The sequence below is a fragment of the Mobula hypostoma genome, chromosome 2 (assembly GCF_963921235.1).
Source record: "Mobula hypostoma chromosome 2, sMobHyp1.1, whole genome shotgun sequence".
Classification (NCBI taxonomy): Eukaryota; Metazoa; Chordata; class Chondrichthyes; order Myliobatiformes; family Myliobatidae; genus Mobula; species Mobula hypostoma.
The window spans coordinates 167,560,487-167,574,972 of NC_086098.1; the positions used below are offsets into that span (position 1 = coordinate 167,560,487).

Sequence of the window (14,486 nt, forward strand, 5' to 3'; positions counted from 1 at the left end):
TTGATAATAAATGTACCTTGAACCTTGACTCCCTATCAGCAACTGTAGGACAATGTACTGGTTAGCACGATGCTATTACAGCTTGGGGTGTTTCAGAGTTAGATTCTGACACCACTCTGTAAAGAGCCTCTTTCCGTCCTCCCCAAGGAATGCATGGGTTTTCCCCAGGTGCTCCCACAGTCTAAAGGTTTACCAAGGAGGTTAATTATTGCAAGTTGTCCCATGATTAGGTTAGGGTTAATTGGGGTTGTGGGGCTGCTGGGGCGGTTTGACTCGAAGGACCGACAGCCTACTTCAAAATAAAATAAAGCCACAGTTTTTCTTCCCATTCCCATTTTGGACATGTCGGTCCATGGCCTCCTCTACTGCCATGCTGAAGCCACTCTCGGGCTGGAGGAGCAACAGCTCATATTCCATCTGGGTAGCCTCCAACCTGACAGCATGAGCATTGATTCTCTAACTTTTATCAATTTCTATCCTCTCCCTCCTTCCCTCATTTTCCATTCTTCATTCTGGTTCCCCTCTCACCCCTTCGCCTCTGCTCACCTGCCAGTACTTCCATGCATCTTCCTCTCTTTCTCCCTTGGTACACTGTCCTCTCCTAATATATTCCGCCTTCTTCAGCCCTCTTTACCTCTTCCACCTACCACCTCCCAGCTTCTCATTTCACCCCCCACGGAGTCGCAGGGAGAATGTACAGACTCTTTGCAGTCAGCGCTGGGAATTGAACCCTGGTCTGACATTACGCTAACCATTATATTACCGTGCAGCAGTCCATTTCTATACATCCAGTGCTGGATGTTGGACACAGTAGGGGCTGTGGGGTGATGAGCAGAGCTGGTGTGCAGAACCTCTGGGTGTTATTAGTCATCATTTTGTGCTGTGTCGTATGAGTGGGCGATCATGGTCTTTCCATAACAATGTTGTTCTTGACATACGTTTCTACAGAAGTGGTTTGCCATTGCCTTCCTTTGGGCAGTATCTTTACAAGACAGGTGGCCCCAGCCATTATCAGTACCCTTCAGACATCGTCTGCCTGGCATCATTGGTCACATACCCAGGATGTCTGAACTGAATAAGTATTTTGCATCAGTCTTCACTGTGGAAGACACTAGCAGTATGGTGGAAGTTTCAGGTATCAGTGGTCATGAAGTGTGTGAAGTTACCATAACTAGAGAGAAGGTTCTTGGGAAGCTAAAAGATCTGTAAGTAGATAAGTCACCTGGACCAGATGGTGTACATGCAGGGTTCTGAAAGAGGTGGCTGAAGCGACTGGGGAGCCATTAGTAATGATCTTTCAAGAATCACTGGATTCTGGAATGATTCCGGAAGACTGGAAAATTGTAAATGTCACTCCATTCTTCAAGAGGGGGCAGTAGCAGAAGAAAGGAAACTATAGACCAGTTAGTCTGACCCCAGTGGTTAGGAAGATGTTGGGGTTGATTGTTAAGGAAGAGGTCTTAGGGTACTTGGAGGCATATGATAAAATAAGCCGTGTCAGCAAAGTTTCCTCATGAGAAAATCTTGCCTGACAAATCTGTCGGAATCCTTTGAAGAAATAACAAGCAGGATGGACAAAGGAGAATTGGTTGATGTTGTGTACTTGGATTTTCAGAAGGCCTTTGACAAGGTGACACACATGAGGCTGCTTAACAAGGTACGAGACCATGTTATTATGGGAAAGATTCTAGCGTGGATAAAGCAGTGGCTGATTGGCAGGAGGCAAAGAGTGGAAATAAAGGGAGCCTTTTCTGGCTGGCTGCCAGTGACTAGTGATGTTCCACAGGAGTCTATATTGGGACCGATTCTTTTCATGTTATATGTCAATGATTTGGCTGGCTTTGTTGCAAAGTTTGCAGACGATATGAAGGTAGGTAGAGGAGTAGGTAGTTTTGAGGAAGTAGAGAGGCTACAGAAGGAATTAGACAAATTGGGAGAAGAGCAAATAAGTGGCAGATGGAACACATTGTCGGGAAGTGTATGGTCATGCACTTTGGTAGAAGAAATGAAAGGGTTGACTATTCTCTGAATGGTGAGAAAATAGAAAAATCTGAGGCGCAAAAGGACTTGTGTGTCCTTGTGCATGATTCCCTAAAGGTCAATTTGCAGGTTGAGTCTGTGGTGAGGAAGGCAAATATAATGTTAGCACTCATTTCAAAAGGACTGGAATGTAAAAGCAAGGATGTACTGTTGAGTCTTTATAACACACTGGTGAGACCTCACTTGCAGTATTGTGAGCAGTGTTTGGGCCCTTTATCTTAGAAAGGATGTGCTGAAACAGGAGAGGGTTCAAAGGAGGTTCACAAAAATGATTGAATGGCTTGACATGAAGAGCATTTAATAGCTCTGGGTCTGTGCTAACTAGATAGTTAATAGTTGATAGAGTAGATGTGGAGAAGATGTTTCCTATGATGGGAGAGTCTAAGAACATAGGACACAGCTTCAGAATAGAGGGGCATCTTTTTATATTGGAGATGACTCGTGAATCTGTAGAATTCTTTGCCACAGGCAGCTGTGGAGCCCAAGTCTTTAAGTATATTTAAGGCAGAGGTCGTTAGATTCTTCATTGGTCAGGGCATGAAGGGATATAAGTGGAAGGCAGGAGATTGGGGTGAGAAGAAAATTGGATCAGCCATGATGAAATGGTGGAGTAGACTCGATGGGCCAAATGGCTTAATTCTGCTCCTATATCTTATGGTCTTTCTGCACCAGCTGCTCATACGACCATCCACCACCAGCTCCCATGGCTTCACGTGACCCTAACTGGGGGACTAAGCAAGTGCTACACCTTGCCCAAGGGTGACCTGCAGGCTAGTGGAGGGAAGGAGTGCCTTACACTTCGTTTTGTGGAGACGTATCTCTACCTTGCCACCTGGTTCATTGGTATGCACCTAAAAACCACTTTGCTTATGGATGGTATCAATAAGTAGCAGTGTGTAAATAGGAGGAACCACGAATAAAAAGCCCTGTGGTATTAAGGTATCTCAGACTCAATGGGCTGAAGGGTCTCTGGGACATCACAGCTCCATGATAAAGTTTTAAGGGAGATGGCATTGTATACAGGGTAAACTCAGCCATCTCCATCATGGGCACTAGACTCCTCAGCATCCAGGACACCTTCAAAAGGTGGTGCCTTGAAAAGGTAGCATCCATTATTAAGGATTACCATCACCCAGGACATGCCCTCTTCTCATTGCTACCATCGGGGAGGAGGTACAGGATCCTGAAGGTACACACTTAACTATTCAGGAACAGCTTCTTCCCCTCTGCTATGGATATTGAACCCATGGACACTACCTCACTACCTTTTTTTCTCTTTTTACACTACTATTTAATTTATCTTCCATTTATATATTTACTGTAATTTTTAGCTTTTATTACTCTGCATTGCAAGGTACTGCAGCCACGAAACAACAAATTTCACGACCCTACTGTATGCTGGTGATATTGAACCTGATCTTGATTTTCCAGTCAGTAAAGTGAAATTAATAAATATAATAAGGTAATAAAATAATTTTAATAATTAAATTTAAATGTATTAAATCATTAATGAAAATAATCAGAATCAGGTTTACTATCACTGTCATTTGCAGTTTTGTGGCATCAGTACACTGCAATACATAAAATATACTATAAAATACATATTAAAAATTGTGTAAGTTGTGCAAGAAGAGGGTGATAACAGTGAGTTATTGTTCATAAAATAAAGTGCAGAAGCTGTAAGGACTGGTGCATAGAGGTCAGAGGTGTCCTGTTTATGTCTCAGATTTAGTATTAGCCTCAGGAAGTATGTTATAAAAAAACAATGTGTTAGAAGGAAGACATTTTCTGCAGATATATTATCAATTGCAATTAAATCAGCATGCTTGATTGGCTGCTAATAGAATGTCTCAGCTTTGCTGTCTCTGTTAATTAACTTTATTGGAAGACATTCTATGAGAACTCAAACAACATAGCTCTGTATTTCAAGGGAAATATCCTTTGGTGTTAAACATTCTCCCATCACATTAAAACCAGTCAGTGTGGTGACTCTTTATCTTGCTGTATAATGGAGCATCGAAATGAGGAAGGGCATGATTTCCTTTAATGAGATTCTTGGGTTGCTTGTTGCGTAAGAAAGGTCACATTCAAGAGCTGGAATTAATATTGGTTTATTATTGTCGCACATACTGAGATGCAGTGAAAAACCCGCCTTCCATAGTGTTCAGACAAATCAGACTATTACACAGTGTATTTCATCCACTCACCTTAAAATTATGCAGCCCCTCCCCCACCCTGTTATACCATTTCTACCCTGGGAAAAATTCTCAGGCTGTCCACTGGATATGCCTCTTGTAAACCTCTGTCAAGGCACCTCTGATTCTCCTGCCTCCTTCGTTCAGCCTATCCTCATAAGACATGTTCTGTAATCCAGGCAGCATCCTGGTAAATCTCCTCTGCACACTCTGTAATGATTCCATACCATTCCTATAATGAGGTGACCAGAATGAGCACAATACTCCAAGTGTGGTCTAACCGGAGTTTTATAGAGCTAGAACATTACCTCTCAGCTCTTGAGCTTGGCACTGCAACTTAGAGGGACGTGGACTCCAAGATTTCTCTGTCCCTCCACAATCCTAAGATTCTTACCATTAACTCTGTATTCTTCCTTCAAGTTTGACCTTCCGAAGTGAATCACTTCACCCTTTTCTGGGTTCACCTCCATCTGCCACTTCTCAGCCCAGCTCTGCATCCTACGACGACTTTACACCATCCACAGCTCCACCGACCTTTGTGACATCTGCAGACTTACTAACCCAGCCTTCCACTTGCTCGTCCAAGTCATTTATAAAAATCACAAAGAACTGGGGTCCCAGAACAGATTCTGGAACTCCTGCTCTTAGTTTCTCCAGTATTGTGTGTGTGTGTGTATACGTACGTGTGTGTGTGTGTGTGTGTGTGTGTGTGTGTGTGTGTGTGTGTGTTGTGTGTGTGTTTGTGTGTGTGTGTGTGTGTGTGTGTGTGTGTGTGTGTGTGTTTGTGCACTGCTCCAGATTTTCAGCATCTGCAGAGTCTCTCTTGTGTCTTTGTGAGAACATGCCAGTCAGTGTGATGGCACTTGGAGTTCAGCTCCAGCGTGCTCTGTAAGGAGCTTGTATGTTTTTCCCGTGTACACATGGGTTTTCACCAGGTGCTCTGGTTTCCTCCCACAATCTAAAGAGCACAGCAGATTGATTGGTCATGTTAAATTATCCTGTGATTGTTGGTTGTCCGTTGTGTGCATCAGTGACAAGAGACCTGTGTGGGAGAGTTTTTAAAGTGGGAAAGACATTGTACTCTCTCAATCTTGGAAGTCTGGGTCCAATTGTGTGAGCATGATCACAAACTGAAGTCTTCCTTGGTTGCAGTGGATGACCATGACTTGTGCTGTGCCTTGTCATGTCCTTCACTCTCCATGAAGAGCCTTCCTGGATGGATCTCATCAGCCTGGTCTGCTGGAGCTGACTTCACATGCCAGCACAGGCATGTCCTTATCTCACCGGGGTATGAGACCTACTGGCTACACTCAGCTGGGTTAGCCACTGTCACTTGGAGCCACAGGTGAGATCTGAGTGGGGCCCAAAGGTGAGTGAGCTGCCTCGGAATGGACATGACAAGCCCCTTCACCGGAGGTGCTACCCCTCCCTGGGCAGCCGATATACCCCAGTCCTGTGATCATGAGGCCTTCCGTTGGTCGGAGTCAACCATAGATATTGTGTCCTAACTATACATGATACTCAAGCCATGGTAGTGCGATATGGAGAGCAAATTGTTGTCCATGCAACAGGCTCCCCCTCTCCACGCAGCTGATGAACCCAAAGGAACGGCAGAGACTGATGCAGTTGGCACCAGCAGTGTTGCAGGAGTTGCCAGTCAGTGTTGATCTCAATGTGGGACTGTGTTAGGGACTCCAGCTATGGATTATTCCTTAGGGTTTACTCCCAGAGATTCCCTTATGAGTGGGTATAGCCACATAGCAGCAGAGGTTTGAGGTTAAGAGTTTTCCTGTGATTAGTCTAGGGCTGGGCAGTTTGGCTCATTGGGCCGGAAGGGCCTGATTTGTGCTAATCTCTAAATAAAATGAATAAATAAACCACAAACAAGAGAAAATCTGCAGATGCTGGAAATCCAAGCAACACACACTGACTGTACTTTCTTCCATAGATGCTGCCTGGCCTGCTAAATAACTTCTTTCATTTTGTTTTAATAACCTGAGGTGTCACGTCAGTGGCCGACTGTAAACTCTCCTTCCTTCCATGGTGCAGGTGGAAGAATGTTGGTTTCATCCGCTGACACTATAGCTTCGGATTGGTCTGTGTGACACAATGTCTCTGTTCCATCAGCCTGCTCTCTACAGTCCACAGCCTACAGACTGAGGAAAGCACACACCTCCTTCTGCAGGGTAAGGTCAGAAGCTCATCTTTTCAAATCTTCACTTCCATCTGTTATTGCCAGGACAGGATGAAAAAAATCTCAAATAAACGGCAAGTGGTGGAAAATCACCGCGGATTCTCAAAAGGAAGATAAAAAAAAACACTCAGTGACCATTTTATTAGGTACACCTGTATGTTAATGCAAATATCAGCAACTCAATGCATAAAAGCATGCAGACATGGTCAAGAGGTTCAGTTGTTGTTCAGACCAGACATCAGAATAGGGAAGAAATGTGATATTAGACACTAGACACGAGAATACTACAGCATAGTACTGGCCCTTCAGCCCTCGATGTTGTGCCAACCCATATATTCCTTTAAAAAAAGTACTAAACCCACACTACCCCATAACTCTCTATTTTTCTTTCATCCATGTGCCTGTCCGAGAGGCTCTTAAATACCCCTAATGTTTTAGCCTCCACCACCATCCCTGGCAAGTCATTCCAGGCACCCACAACCCTCTGTGTAAAAAACTTACCCCTGATGTCTCTCCTAAACTTCCCTCCCTTAACTTTGTACATATGCTCTCTGGTGTTTGCTATTCATGCCTTGGGAAACAGGTACTGGCTATCCATCCTATCTATGTCTCTCATAATCTTGTAGACCTCTATCAAGTCCCCTCTCATCCTTCTACGCTCCAAAGAGAAAAGTCCCAGCTCTGCTAGCCTTGCCTCATAAGACTTGTTTTCCAATCCAGGCAACATCCTGGTAAATCTCCTGTGCACGCTCTCCATAGCTTCCACATCCTTCCTATAATGAGGTGACCAGAACTGAACACAATACTCTAAATGTGGCAACACACATCAAAGTTGCTGGTGAACTCTAAGTGTGGTCTCACCAGAGATTTGTAGAGTTGTAACATGACCCCTCTACTCTTGAACAACACACATAAAAGTTGCTGGTGAACGCAGCAGGCCAGGCAGCAACTTTTATGTGATTTGCTTGAAATTCCAGCATCTGCAGATTTCCTTGTGTTTGCATTTTTAAATTCTCTACTCTTGAACTCAATCCCCCTATTAATGAAGCCTAGCATCCCATAGGCCGCCTTAACTATTCTATCAACCTGTGCAGTGACCTTGAGGGATGTATGGATTTGAACCCCAATGTCCCTCTGTTCATCCACGGTCTTAAGTAACCGACCATTAACCCTGTACTCAGCCTTCTGATTTGTCCTTCCAAAATGCATCACCTCACACTTATCCAGATTGAACTCCATTTGCCACTTTTCTGCCCAACTCTGCATCCTGTCTATATCCTCTTGTAACCTTCAACAACCTAGAGCTCCATCCACTACTCCTCCAATCTTCGTGTCATCTGCAAACTTACTCACCCATCCTTCCGCCTCTTCATCCAGGTCATTTATAAAAATCACAAAGAGCAGGGGTCCCAGGACAGATCCTTGCGGCACTCCACTAGTCACCAACCTCCAGGCAGAATACTTCCCTTCCACTACTACCCTCTGCTTTCTTCCTGTAAGCCAATTTTTTTATCCAAACAGCCAAGGTTCCACTGATCCCATGCCTCATGACTTTCTGGAATAGTCTCTCATGGGGGACCTTGTCAAATGCCTTGCTAAAATCCTTATAGACCACATCTACCACCCTACCCTCATCAATTTCTTTGGTTACCTCTTCAAAAAACTCGATTAGGCTTGTGAGGCACGACCTTCCCTTCACAAAGCCATGTTGACTATCCTTGAGTAAACTGTACTTCTCCAAATGCTTGTAGATCCTATCCTTAAGAATCCTTTCCAATAATTTGCAGACCACCGACATAAGACTCACCTGTCTATAGTTCCCAGGATTCTCCCTATTACTTTTTTTAAACAAGGGAACTACGTTTGCCATTCTCCAATCCTCCGGCACCTCCCCTGCAGCGAAAGAGGATTCAAAGATCATAGCTACTGCTCCAGCAATCTCTTCTCTCACTTCCCACAGCAACCTGGAGTATATGATGTCCGGCCCTGGGGACTTATCAATCTTTCTGTTTTTAAGAAGATCCAACACTGCTTCTTCCTTAATCTCCACATTGTCCAACACACAGCCCTGTTCTATTTCAACCTCACCCTGATCAAGGTCCTTTTCGCTTGTGAATACTGAAGCAAAGTATTCATTTAGGACCTCCCCAACCTCCTCCGCCTCCAGGCACATGTTGCCTTCTTTATCCTTTAGCGGTCCCACCTTCATCTTTGTCATCCTTCTGTTCTTCACATACGCATAGAATGCCTTGGTGTTTCCTTAATCCTACATGCCAAGGCCTTCTCATGCCCCCTTCGAGCTCTCCTAAGTCCTTTCTTAAGCTCCTTCTTGGCTACCCTATATTTTTCATGAGCCCCTCCTGCTTCCTGCTTCTTATATCTAACATCTGCTTCCTTCTTCCTCTTGATGAGTTGCCTCATGTGTTTCGTCAGCCACGGTTCCTTTTTCCTACCATTTTTTCCTTGTCTCAGTCATACAAACCTATCCTGAACCCTGCATAAGTGGTCCCTAAACTTCCTCCACATTACTTCTGTGCTTTCACCCTTGAACATCTGTTTCCAATTTACTCTCGCTAGTTCCTGCCTCATCCCTTCATAGTTAGCCCTTCCCCAGTTAAGCACTTTCCCATTTTGTCTGCCAACTGACCAGGTTAATTACCCAGAACTAGATCCAGTATGACCTCTCCTCTCATTGGCTGGTCCACATACTGTGTCAGGAATCCTTCTTGAACACAAATTCAGCCCCATCTATCCCCCTTGCAGTCAGGAGGTGCCAGTCAATGTGAGGGAAGTTGAAATCACCCATAACTACAACCCTGTGTTTCCTGCACCATTCTAAAACCTGACTACTTAATCTGCTCCTTGGTGTCCCGAGGGCTATTTGGGGGCCTATAGACTACTCCCAGCATAGTGATTGATCCCTTCCTATTTCTGACTTCCACCCACACTGACTCAGTGGACACTCCCCCTGCAGCGTCCTCCCTTTCTATAGCCGTGGTACTATCCCTGACCAGTAATGCTACTCCCCCCACCTTTTCTACCTCCCATCCTATTCCTTTTAAAACACCTAAACCCCGGTACCTGCATCAGCTGATCCTACCCTTCCTCCAGCCAAGTTTCAGTAACGGCCCCAACATCATAGTTCCACGTACTGATCTGTGCTCCAAGTTCATCCCCTTTATTCCTAATACTCCTAGCGTTGAAATAGAAACATTTCAACCCCTTTAACCGGCTACATTTACGTTTTGTCCCCACCTATCATTCCTCACCAACTCAGAACACATAGCATCATGCCCTTGTCCTTCTACCCTAATCTCTGCACTCACATTCTGAATCCTACCCCCCTGCCAAACTAGTTGAAACTCTCCCCAACAGCTCCAGCAAACCTGCCTGCCAGGATACTGGTCCCTTTCCAGTTCAGGTGCAGCCCGTCCTTTTGGTACAGGTCAGACCTTCCCCAGAAGAGATCTCAATGATCCAGAAATCTGAACCCCTGCCCCCTGCACCAACTCTTCAGCCATGCATTCATCTGCCATAGCTTCCTAATCCTACCCTCTCTGTCTCGTGGCACAGGCAGCAATCCGGAGATTACCATCCTTGAGGTCCTGCTTTTTAACAACTTTCCTAACTTCCTATATTCCTTCTTCAGTACTTCATCCCTACGCCTATCTACGTCATTGGTCCCCACATGGACCACGACATCTGGCTGCTCACCCTCTCTCCTGAGAATACTGAGAACTCGATCCGAGATATCGCGGACCCTGGCACCAGGGAGGCAACAGACCATCCGGGATTCTCGATCTCTCCCATAGAACCTCTTATCTGTCCCCCTAACTATCGAATCCCCTATCACTACTGCTCTCCTCTTTTCCCTCCTTCCTTTCTGAGCTGAGGGTCCGGTCTTGGTGCCAGAGACACGACCACTACAACTTGTACCTGGTAGGTTGTCCCCACCAACAGTATCCAAAACAGTATACTTATTATTGATGGGAAAGGCCACAGGGGTGCTCTGCTCTTTCTGTCTATTCCCCTTCCCTCTCCTGACAGTCACCCAGTTACCTGTCTCCTGACTTTTAGGGGTGACTGTCTCCCTGAAACTCCAATCTATTACTGCCTCTGCCTCACGAATGATCCGAAGTTCATCCAGTTCCAGCTCTAGTTCCCTAACTCAGTTTAACAGGAGCTGCAGCTGGATGCACCTTTTGCAGGTGTAGTCATGAGAGACAATTGTGCTATCCCTGACTTCGCACATCTTACAATTGGAGCACTGGACTGCCCTATCTACTGCCTTCATTACCAACTTCTAAGTTAATTAAATTACCCGGAACTTACCCGGCCTTACCTCACTGGGAGCAAGCTCGTCCTTAGCCTCTGCTTGCTGAAGCCTCTCGAGCCAAAGCCTCAAAGCTCCCCTCCTTCACTGGCCCACTCACTCACTGGCCGTTCTGCCTGAGCTACCCCTCTTTTTATTTGTTTGAACTTGTATAAGTGACTTTCACTATGAAATGATTATTGGTGTCAGAGGGGGTGGTTTGAATGTCTCATAAACTGCTGATCTACTGGGATTCTAAAGTTTGCAGAGAATGGTGTGAGAGGCAAAAAAAAATCTAGTGAGTGGCAGTTCTGTGGGCAAAAATGCCTTGTTAATGAGAGGTCAGAGGAGAATGGTCAGACTGGTTCAAGCTGACAGGAAGGCGACAGTAACTCAAATAACCGCCTGTTATAACAGAGGTGTGCAGAAAAGCATCTCTGAATGCAGAACATGTCGAACCTTGAAGTGGATGGGCTACAGCAGCAACAGCAGAAGAACACGCCAGGTTCGACTGCTGTACCCAATAAAGTGGCCATTGAGTGTATATGTTACTGTCACATACAAGGGAAGATCTGTAGATGCTGGAAATCCAAGCAACACACACAAAGTGCTGGAGGAGCTCAGCAGGTCAAACAGCAACAGGTTCTGATGAAGGGTCTCGGTCTTCAATGTCAATTGTACTCTTTTCCATAGATGCTGCCTGGCTGGCAGAAGTTCCTCCAGCATTTTGTGTGTGTTGTATGTATATTACCAGATGAGGTTAAGGTTAATCCATTCAACAAAAGTAGTTCTAACATAGTTTGTGTCACCCCAGACACTGGTGGGGGCATTTGAGGCCCTGTGTGAACGAGAAGGCGCTTACTTTGACATCGGAGATTCTGCAGATGCTGGGAACCTTGAGCAACACACACAAAATACTAGAGGAACTCAGCATCTATGGAGGGAAGGAAAGAGACAACAATTTTGGACCGAGACCCTTCATCAAGACTGAAAAGGAAGGGAAAGAAGCCAGAATAAAAAGGTGGATGTGGGGAAGGAGTACAAACTGGCAGGTGACAGATGAGACCAGGTGAGGGGGAAGATACTTTATACTTTATACTTTATTGTTGCCAAACAATTGGTACTAGATCGTACAATCATCACAGCGATATTGATTCTGCGCTTTACACTCTCTGGATTACAAATATTAAATATTAAAGATATTAAAAATAGTTAAAATTAGTAAATATTAAAAATTTAAATTATAAATCATAAATAGAAAATAGAAAAATGGGAAGTAAAGTAGTGCAAAGAAACCGAGAGGCAGGTCCGGATATTTGGAGGGTACGGCCCAGATCCGGGTCAGGATCCGTTCAGAAGTCTTATCACAGTTGGAAAGAAGCTGTTCCCAAATCTGGCCGTACGAGTCTTCAAGCTCCTGAGCCTTCTCCCGGAGGGAAGAGGGATGAAAAGTCTGTTGGCTGGGTGGGTCGGGTCCTTGATTATCCTGGCAGCACTGCTCCGACAGCGTGCGGTGTAAAGTGAGTCCACGGACGGAAGATTGATTTGTGCGATGTGCTGCGCCGTGTTCACCATCTTCTGCAGCTTCTTTTGGTCTTGGACAGGACAACTTCCATACCAGGTTGTGATGCACCCTAGAAGAATGCTTTCTATGGCGCATCTATAAAAATTAGTGAGGGTTTTAAGGGACAGGCCAAATTTCTTTAGTTTTCTCAGGAAGTGGGGAAAGGGGGAATGAAGTGAGAATCTGGGAGGTGATGGGTGGGAAAGGAAAAGGACAGAAGAAGGAATCTGATAGGAGAGGACAATGGACCGGAACAGCTATAATTTTATGTTTTTGAAGAGTTATTTTATTTAAGTATATTTTAAGTACTTTATTACATTAAGTTATTAGCCTTATTTTTAGAGTTAATATAATCTTATAGTTTTAGAATGTTTTGAAAGTTTTTGAAATTTGAGTCATGGAGCACTGTAAGCACAGAAACAGGCCCTTCGGCCAATCTAGTTCATACTGAACTGTGATTCTGCCTAATCTCATTGACCCGCATCTGAACCATTGCCCTCCTCACCCCTCCCATCCAGCTGACTGAGTTTTCAACTTCCTGTGTGCTATTAAAAACTTCTCTTAAGTGTTGCAATTGAGTCTGCATTCACCACTTCTATTGGCAGCTCATTCCACATTCACACCAGCATCTGAGTGAAGAAGTTCCCCCTCATGTTCCTCTGAAATATTTCACCCTTCACCCTTAACCTCTAGTCTCACCCAACCTCAGTGGAAAAATCCTGCTTGCATTTACCCTATCTATACCCCTATATTTTGTATACCTCTATCAAATCTCCCAATCATTTATATTCAAGGGAATAAAATCCTAACCCATTCAACCTTTTCCAATAACTCAGGTCTTCAAGTCTTCGTAAATTTTCCTTGTAAATTTTCTCTGTACTCTTTCAATGTTATTGATACATTGCCTGTGGGTAGATGACCAGAACTTCACATAATACTCCGAAAATACTACATACACTCGAGGAACACCTTAATAGGTACAGGAGTGGTTTTCTGCTGCTGTAGCCCATCTCCTTCAAGGCTCCACATGTCATGCATTCAAAGATGCTCTTCTGCACTCTACTGTTGTAACGCGTGGTTATTTGAATTACTGTTGCCATCCTATCAGTTTGAAGCTGTTTGGACACTCTCCTCTGACTCTTTTGTTAACACAATGTTTTCACCCACAGAAATGCCACTTGCTTTATGATTTTTATTTTTTTGCCCCATTCTCTGTAAACTCTAGAGACTGTTGTGCATGAAAATCCCAGGAGATCAGCATTTTCTGAGATATTCAAACCACCCCATCTGGGACCAACAATCATTCCATAGACAAAGTGGCTTGGGTCACATTTCTTCCCAATTCTGATGTTAGGTGTGAACAACAACTGAACCTCTTGTCGATGTCTGCATGCTTTTATGCATTGAGTTGCTGCCACATGATTGACTGATTAGATATTTGTATTAACCAGCAGGCGTGCAGGTGTACCTAATAAAGTGGCCACTGAGTGTACTTCTCTGTCACTTTAGCGTGGTCATCTTCATAGAGTTTTACAATTCTGTGGGTGTTTACTTACTCCAAGCACCTGGGTCTTTCACCGCATCGACAGCTGGTGTCACTGGGGATGTCTTCACTGGGTGTTCATTTCTTGCTTCTTTGCTGGGAAGGCATGCTGTCCTCTAGATGTGACGGGTAATTAACCCGGTGAAATCTGCAGTAAATCATTTTTTGCATCCTCAGACCTGTCCCTTGCAAGTTACCTTGATGCTCATCATTAACCACGAGTCTAGACTGCCAGCTCTTACAATGTTATATACTATTCTGATTAATTTTCAGCATCTTATATTTTAGTTTGGAAATTAGAGGACTTGAATTCTTACAGATTATTTAGTCATTTGCTGGTGAATCTGTGGGGTTGATTGCCACAGATGGCTGTGGAGGCCAAGTCATTGGGTATATTTGCAGCAGAGTTTGATAGGTTCTTGATTAGGCAGGGTGTCAAAGGTTACGGGGGGAAGACAGGAGAATGGGGTTGACAGGGATGATAGCCATGATGGAATGACAGAGCAGATTCGATGGGCTGAATAGCCTAATTCTGTTCCAATATCTTATGGTCTCATAAACTAATCAGAATAAGCTTTAATATCAACCTTATATGTTGTGAAATTGGTTGTTTTCGCAGCAGCAGTACATTGTAATAT

At 44.4% G+C, this 14,486-nt stretch overlaps 1 protein-coding gene across 9 annotated transcripts in view; it reads left to right on the forward strand.

Moving 5' to 3' along the window:
- Positions 1–14,486, forward strand: part of LOC134342652 (syntaphilin-like) — a 62,258-nt gene that overhangs the window by 13,440 nt on the left and 34,332 nt on the right. For 6 of the 9 annotated variants that reach the window (XM_063041029.1, XM_063041038.1, XM_063041037.1 and 3 more), the window contains one exon: positions 6,285–6,421. The exons of 1 other annotated variant lie outside the window; for it this stretch is intronic. The gene's annotated coding sequence lies outside the window, so the exon portion shown is untranslated. Of the gene's footprint in view, positions 1–6,284; positions 6,427–11,555; positions 11,811–14,486 lie in introns of all 9 variants that reach the window. 2 more of the 9 variants (XM_063041033.1, XM_063041031.1) reach the window with 2 other exon arrangements.